The following is a 7,883-nucleotide window of genomic DNA, read 5'->3' on the forward strand; positions in this document are numbered from 1 at the left end:
CCCTGTCCCTTGTAGCTGCCTGCATCACTGATACCCGCTGACACAGCCCCCTGGGGTGCCCACACCTCCTGAGCACACACTGAACACTTCAGATGCCTTTGCAAGGTTAGTTTAATCTCCTCCTTGCGCCAAGCCAAGGTGAATCCCTGCAGCTGAAGGCCAGCACCACGGCTGTCCATTCTGGCTGCTGTCCCCCCTCCCCAGCTGTGTGGGATGGGAGCAGGGTGGCCTCATACACCACCACCTCGCTCCCCCAACAGCTACTTTTGGCTTCTGATAGGAAAAGATGTTACACAAAGTGGCTGTCAGGTTCAGAAATTGTTCAATGAGAATCATCTCATTAAGCTTCAGCTTTCTCACTTATAAAAGGCCGTGGGTGCCACACGAGCCGTTTCCCCTCTGCCACAGCAGTGTGGTTTATTCATATTAGCAGCAACGGTCTCTTTTGGCAGGAAGTGGGGTGTAAGAGTCACAGCAGCTCACAGGAGCCCAACTCAGGGGGGACCTGTCTGCCCTCCCCCCTGCATGGTACCAGCTCCAGGAGGATTTGTTTGGGCCAGGTTCTCCACTGCAGAGGTCTCACAAGCCCTTGGCTGACGTGGACACCTGGAGAACCAAGAGACCACTTAGATTACTAGAGGTGTATTTTCAGGCCCTGTTAATGGCTCAGGATCCGTGATACCAGCCCATATCTGACCCACAGAGCAATCATGTGCCAGCAGAGATGCTCTGCTGCATCTCTGCCACCCAAGAAAGCCTCAAGTGGTTGTAATACACAACACATGGCACACAGGAGCTTTCACAGACTCTCAAGGGCTGGAAGGGACCTGCAAAGCTCATCCAGCCCAACTCCCCTGCCAGAGCAGCACCACCTAGAGTACGGCACACAGGAACTCATCCAGCTGGGTTTGGATGTCTCCAGAGGAGGCTCCACAGCCCATCTGGGCAGCCCCTTCCAGTGCTCCCTCACCTCAACAGGGGAGAACTTCTTCCTTGTGTTTCTTTCTTTCTTTCCTCTGTGTGAAGTATTTCCTCCAGTCAACCAAGAAGCATCTTTCTGGAAAGGGCTGTTACTGCTGAGAAGCAAAGCACCAAGGTCTCTGCCAAGAGCCTCACCAGGTGGACTTTGTGCTGAAGAGACAAGTGGCTTTTTGACAGAGGGAGGTTTAATTTGTTCTAGGCCAAGAGAAAAGGTAGTGAGGCAACAGCACAGACACGGAGAAGGTCTCGGGGGACGCTCGGGGGCTGTTCCCTGTTCAGACACAGCACCAAGGTTTTGGTGGGAAGTCTTATTTATAGATGAAAGACAGTGATGGGGGTGACAGTTGTGGGTGGAAGCAGAGCTCTCGGTGCATTGCACATCACAGCCCTCCCACCCCCTTTCCACCGACTCCCACACAGCCGCGCTGCCGAAGCCGCAAGCGGCGCCTGCAACCCCTGCAGCCGCTTTCATCACAGCCCCAGCCCCGCTGCTCACAGCTTCCTTTGTCTCACTGGTGGCAGAAGAGACAGGACAGGGGCTGCTTTGGTTGAGTTGGGGTTTTTTTGCACTTTGAGAGTTAAAACTGTAGCTGCAAGCTGAGGCTGTGATGGAAGCGGGACAGCACGTGCTCCTCTCCTCACACCTTCACTAGAGGGTCGTGTTGAGCCAGAGCAGAGCCTGAGGCATCTCGCTGCTGTCACTGAGCCTGGGGAGAGTATTGAAACACCAGGCTTTTGATGTCCCTTCCTCTTGCACCACGAGTTAGCAGTTCCCTTTTCACCTCCTCTGCAGGACTTGTGCCCAGGCAAAGTCTGGCTCAGGGCCCCTCCTGCCCCCACGCTGCTGCTTGGAGGAGGGAGCAGGTTCATGTGCCAGTGCCCACAGCCTGGGCCCTCCAACGCTTCCAAAGTCCTCTTTGTTTCCTCTGCCATCCCCAGCTGTTGCCCACAAGCCGTCCGCACAACTCAAAGATCTCAGTTTGTGTGTCAAAAGGGCAGATTTTCATCTCCTCTTACCTAAGGTTTTCCTTCCTCATCACACATCTTGTACCAGCACTAGGGTTTATTTGCTGTTTTATCTTCTGGTTGCTCAATGTCCTCAGAAGACCCCCCCATTTCTCAGTAGCCAGTGTTGGATTTTCCTGCTCCACTTAAGGCTGCACAAGCAGCATAATTTGACACTTTTTACTTCACTGTTTACTTCCTTTCTTGCTTTGCTGTTAGGGCTAAACATTAGTATCACTGTCAGAATCACCAAAACAGTTTGCAGACCATAAAGGCACAGAAAGCATCAAACCCAGAACTGCTGAACACCACTCCTCAGGCCTCAACAACTGAAAAAAACCACCACAGTGAGTGAGCCAGACAAAAATCAACCCCCTCCAGTACATCCCCCATCCCCTAGCTCAGCTGTATTGAGCAGTCTCTGCTCCTCCATCCCAGCAGTGGCAGAAAAAACCCCACAGATCACAGCCCCATGGACTGCTCCTGGGTACAGGGGACAGACACAAACGTGACTTCTGGTGGTTGGTGACATCTCCTCAAAGGAGAAGCCCTGGGTGCTTGTTCCTGCATCCAGCTCTATTTCTGTCTCTTACATCAAGCCAACACAGGACACGTGAAGGCTGCCAGCTGCAGGGCAGTCTGGGGGGAGCTGGCAGTCTGCACCCCATTGTAAGGAATCTCCCTCCTGCTGACAACTTGAGCAACAGCTACCTCAAAGAAAGCCACTCCAGCAACACACCCAGATGTCCCCAGAGCCTGTGTCAGTGTGACTTAGATCTCAAATGATGTCCTCACCCTGATCAGAGCCAGTCGGGGCATACACAGCGGCGCCAACACAGTTAAAGGGAGAGGACAAATGAAGGCTCTTGGAAAGGAGACGTCTCCGTGGTCAGCAAGTGGCTGGGCTACAATCACCAAGATTATAACTGTTGATGTCAGTCTGCTCAAGTTCCCTTCCACCCCTGCTTTTTCCCTCTGTGCCTAGAACTCGGAGAAGAAAAAAAAAGTCCAGTCCCAAACCCCAGAACCGCCAAGGGAGAAACAGATCCCACGGGAAAAACTCTATTTTAAAGCTGCAAACGCACCCAAACCCTTGTCTTGGTTGAGTAGTTCTGCTAAGCTGCTGTCAGCACCCTCCCCAGGCCCGTGAGTCACTGCCATTATCTCACACAACCTCCACTATTACATGCCACAGTCGATATTTAAGGAAATGGTAACTCCTTGTGGTCAGAGAGGTCTGTGCAGCTACAGAGAAAGTTCCCCGGAGACCTCTGTAGAACAGAAGCTAAAACTCACACAGCTTTGAGCTTCTAGCTCAGTGAGAGCTTTCTTATTTAAGTGAGTTAATGCTAACCATGAAAGCCCTGCAGCCCAGCCTGTTCCTGTTGGTTAACAGTCTACAAATCCCAGAGCAGCACCATCACAAGCCCCACAACAGCAGCACCATTGCCCACCCGGCACAGTGCTGCTCCTGCCAGTTCCTGCACCCAAAGTTTCTCCCTCTGGGCTCAATTACACTTGACTGACCCAGCTCAGGTGTCTCCTGTTGCCCTCAGCTGCCTCTTGCACTAAAGCACATCCCTGGAGTTCTGAAGCTTACTCTGAATCATATTCAGCAACTAGAGGAGATGCCTGTGCTGGCTCAAGGGCAGGTGTCAGGCCAGAGCTGGGCAGAAACACACACAAGCTCCCTGCAGCTGGGTGCCAGGCCCTCAGGGAGATGGCTGTTTGTGTTTGCAAGGGCCCCAGGAGGGCAAGGCTGCCTCCACTCGCATCAAAGCAAGTAGCCCTTAGGAGGAATATCAGAATGGAAAGGTAGAGATGCAAGGTAGAGATGTTATGGCATTGAAGAACACATCCACAGTCCTCAGTGTAACGGCCACAACCAGCATGACCTCATCTATGTGGAATGATGCAAGAGAGCAATGGGGCAAGCCAGCTCCCTCCAACCATCTTCCCTGTGAGGGGGATGCTCTTCTGCAGGAGATACGGGCCCAGCCTCAGAGCACAGGCACCAGCTCAGACTCTGTTGTAGGTGCCAGCTCTGCAGCCAAGACTCCTCTTTCCTCCACGGCACTGGAGGGTTTTGGCAAGAGGTCATTGCTCAGTTGCTTCTTAAAAGATACTAAGTGAAAAGACAGAAGAGGAAGAAAAATCAAGTGATGCTGAGAAAGCAAAAAGCAGCTTTTTCTTTTGCAGAGGGGAGACCATTGGCTGCATTACAACACAACAAACCCCGTGGGTCTGCAAACAGAAAAATGCCCAGGTCGAGTGCATCTGCAAATGGGATATTTATAGGAGAAACACAAAAGCTGATGAGATCTGGAGCTCACTTTTTTCTCTCCTACACTCAAGGCACTCAGCCAGAAACTTTGTTTTCCCTCCTGATAGTGTGAGTCATTTCCCTATTGAAAAAATCAAGTGTCTTCATCTATGATGAAAACAGGGCCTTCAGAAATACACAGGCAGTCAGCACTTCTGGGCCAAGCTCTCCCCAACCCATAGTTGCTTCCCCTTCCTCAGCACCTCCACCCCAGCAAACCTCTACCACAGAGAACACCTTCAGGCAGTATCAGGAGGAGACAGTGTCTCTGGAGCATCATTGCTACTTCCCAGGCACACAGCTACCCAGCTGATGCAGCAGGAGCTGTGGGACTGTTGAGAGCAGCAAGGCTGAAGCTTTGACAAGAGCAGAAAGAGCTCAGGCAGCAAGGAGAGCAGCTTCCACTGCAGCACAGATGGACCAGATAAGCAGAAACCTTTCATTTCTGTTCAGCTTGTCAATGTGTGTGAGAAGGCAGCAGCCAGAGCACAGCTCACCCCACGGAAGCGCTATTGTTCACTTGGTGTCAAAGTCTCATTGCCCACTGCCTGGAGTTTTTAATGTGATGTGACGAGGCAAAGTCACAACTGCTTCCAGCTGCACACCGGGCAGTGAGGCACAAACACTGCTAAGGGTAAGATAGGCTGAATGGTGGCTTCTGCCTCCTTCTTTTATTTTCTAAGCCTTAAGGATTAACTAGTGAAAGGGGCTGAGAACGTGAGATGACAAAGCAGCAACAACCACCGAACACAGAGGAAACAAGGCACAGAATGACTGTCCATCCAGTGACAGCACACACTTACCAGCACCCTGCAGAACCAAAACCCCTACACACTCCTTCCATCCCAAGGGATTTCTTGACCATGGGTTTCTGTCTCCATGGATCTGTTCCTGATGAAACTCATATTAGAATAAAAGCACTTGGTTCCACTCCCTTGGTTACACAAAGGGAAGTTCCTCGTTCCAGAGTCAGGTGTCCACTCTTGGGCTTAACCCAAAACAGCTTCAAACATCAACCAGTCCTAAAATGAAACAGCTCATGAGAACCTGAGTGCTGCTGTAACAGGGATTCTTCTACATCCCCAGATAGAATGACTTTTGAGACAGTAAATTCACTTTCATCTTTGCTGATGTGGAACTCTGAGGAACCCCCAGCACAAAGCCACAGAAAGTACACTGAAGTAAACTAAGTAGTTAAAAGATGATTCCCTTGGGAGGAGGAGTGCTAGGTGGAGAGTCTTCAATCCTTCAAGATAGGAAATACACCCATTCTTATTGCCTAGGTGATATCACAAATAGATACACACAATGAAGAAACAGTTTTAATGAAATAACGTGGCTGCAATTATCCATATTATAATTGTTGTGGTTGCAGTGTTGAAGCATCACTCAGTGGGGCCCTGTGCCACAGCTGGCAGCCAAGCCATCCCCCACACAGCTCTGAATTAGGACAGTCAAAGCAGCTTTAATCCTTGCAGGCCTGATCTCGAGCTCAGTAACCCAGCCACACAGCTGGCTCCTGTGCCACTGGCCCTCCAAGGGCTCTCCTGCTGTAGGACTGGGGGTTTTTTTGTGGCTTGGGGCATGTCAGGAGAGCATGAGATGACATGCAGCAGATGAGGGAAGTGGCTGGCTGTAGTTATACGTCATCATGTTTTCTTTCTGGCCTTCCTGAGTACTTCAGGGAAGACCAAGAAACAAAAGCCTCAACATACACAACCTAAAGCTGGCAGCTGCTCAAAGATTAAGGAAGGGAGGGTCTGCCTCAGCCCACCTTGCTGCAAGCAGAGCTGGAGCAGCGGGGGAAGAACGAGTCCTGGGCTTTGGAGGATGCTTTTAAAACAGCAAACCAGATTTTTTTTACAAGGAAATTCAGGCCTGATTTCACCACTCTGATGTCTTTGCCATCAGTCACCATCAACTCTGCTGAGCACAGCTGTGTTTTTCATACTGAATTGTTTCAGTTGGCCTTTCCTGCCATACAAAGAACTAATGAAGTCCACAGAAGTCCATCCACTCTTGCCGAAGTCCCAGCAGGCTCTTTGTCCTCTAGGCATCTGCACAGCACTCTGACTTTTGTTCTGGCTGTGAACCAAGTTTAACTACCACACTAAGCATGGCTGTGCTGCAGCAGTTCACAATATAGAGTTGAGCTTCTGGCGAAAAGGGTCTCACTTTTAGACAGCCACATCAAGTCTGAGATGCTAAAGCTCTATTTCACACCAGGTTGAGGCCTCAGTGTGTCTTTCAAAGGCCTCCACACCATTTTTCGTCCCTGGATCAAGGTATTTATATATGCAATTAACAGTTTCAATTTGTACAAAGTCAGGTCAGAGGAAACTCTGAAGTTCTAGTGCAGACCAGCCCCTACTGTAATGGAAGTGTCTGTCTCACACGTACCACCACCAGCCGCCCACACCCCACCAGTCACACTCAGACAGAAAGCCATCAGGCCCCTGCAAAGGTCAGCAGCATCTCCCCCAATTAACAAACTCAAGTTTGCTCTTAATTGTGATTTTTCTCACATTATCTTCCTCATTAGAGTACTTGACAAGCACTCACATGTAATGCTGGAAGAGGAATCATCCAAAGCACTGGACTGTCACCTTAACAGTCATGAAGGTCTTGAAAACTTACACCTAAACATACCATGCCAGGAAAAAATCCCCTGCAAGCATTAAGGGAACTTGCTGCTGCAGTTTAACCCCAGCCAGCCATACAGCAGCTCACTGGGCAGTAAGCAAGTGCACAGACACTGCTGACTGCCCTGAGCACACTAGTTGCTTTTTCAGTGAGTACACCCATGAACAGAAGCTACTAATGTAAGTAAATTGGCATTTGCATCTCAGTCATATCAGCCCTTCAGTTACCACACCCAGGTTTGAAGCAGAGTGGGAAGAGTTCTTTACTACAACACCGAACACGACCTGGAGGAAGCTTTCAAACATTTTCTTCAGGCTTCATTTTGGCAAAATTTTTAGGTTTAATTTAGCAAAATACTCAAAAGGCTGCATGTCAGGGGATGTACTGGGAGGATTCCTCGCTTACACACGCTGCCTGTGCCATCTACTGGTGTCAGCTCCTCCGACCGCTCCGCTCCCTGCAGCTCCCCCCTGCCACAGAGCAGCGCAACAGCCCAGGAAACGTGGCTCTTCTCACAGGTGCAACCTTCAAACTGCGGCCCTTGAAGGTCTGAGTGCCCATCCCCTGCACACCATGCTCAGGGACAGACAAACTGTGCAGCCCCACCCGTGGCTGAAGTCTCAGCTGCTTTCTCCACGCAAGAGCCACGCAGGTAAGAGCGATCTGGTCCCCCAAATATCCTTGCCTTATTGCCTAGAACATTTGGAACTGACTTGATTTCTTTTAAACTTGCTGCCAGACAAAGGTCATGGGAATTGTTTCAGTCTATCTGGAAGCATTTAAGGCAGGCAAGAGGTGAAAGACTCAGGCAAGCGCCATCCACTCCACAGCTGCTCAAAGCTGAAAGGAGGGATTTCTGCCTTAATAGGGCAAACTTCAGTGCTGCATGCAGATGCTTCTTGCTCTCTGTAACTAACATGTCTCCAAACCT

Source organism: Colius striatus, chromosome 13 (assembly GCF_028858725.1).
Source record: "Colius striatus isolate bColStr4 chromosome 13, bColStr4.1.hap1, whole genome shotgun sequence".
In the NCBI taxonomy this organism is placed as follows: Eukaryota; Metazoa; Chordata; class Aves; order Coliiformes; family Coliidae; genus Colius; species Colius striatus.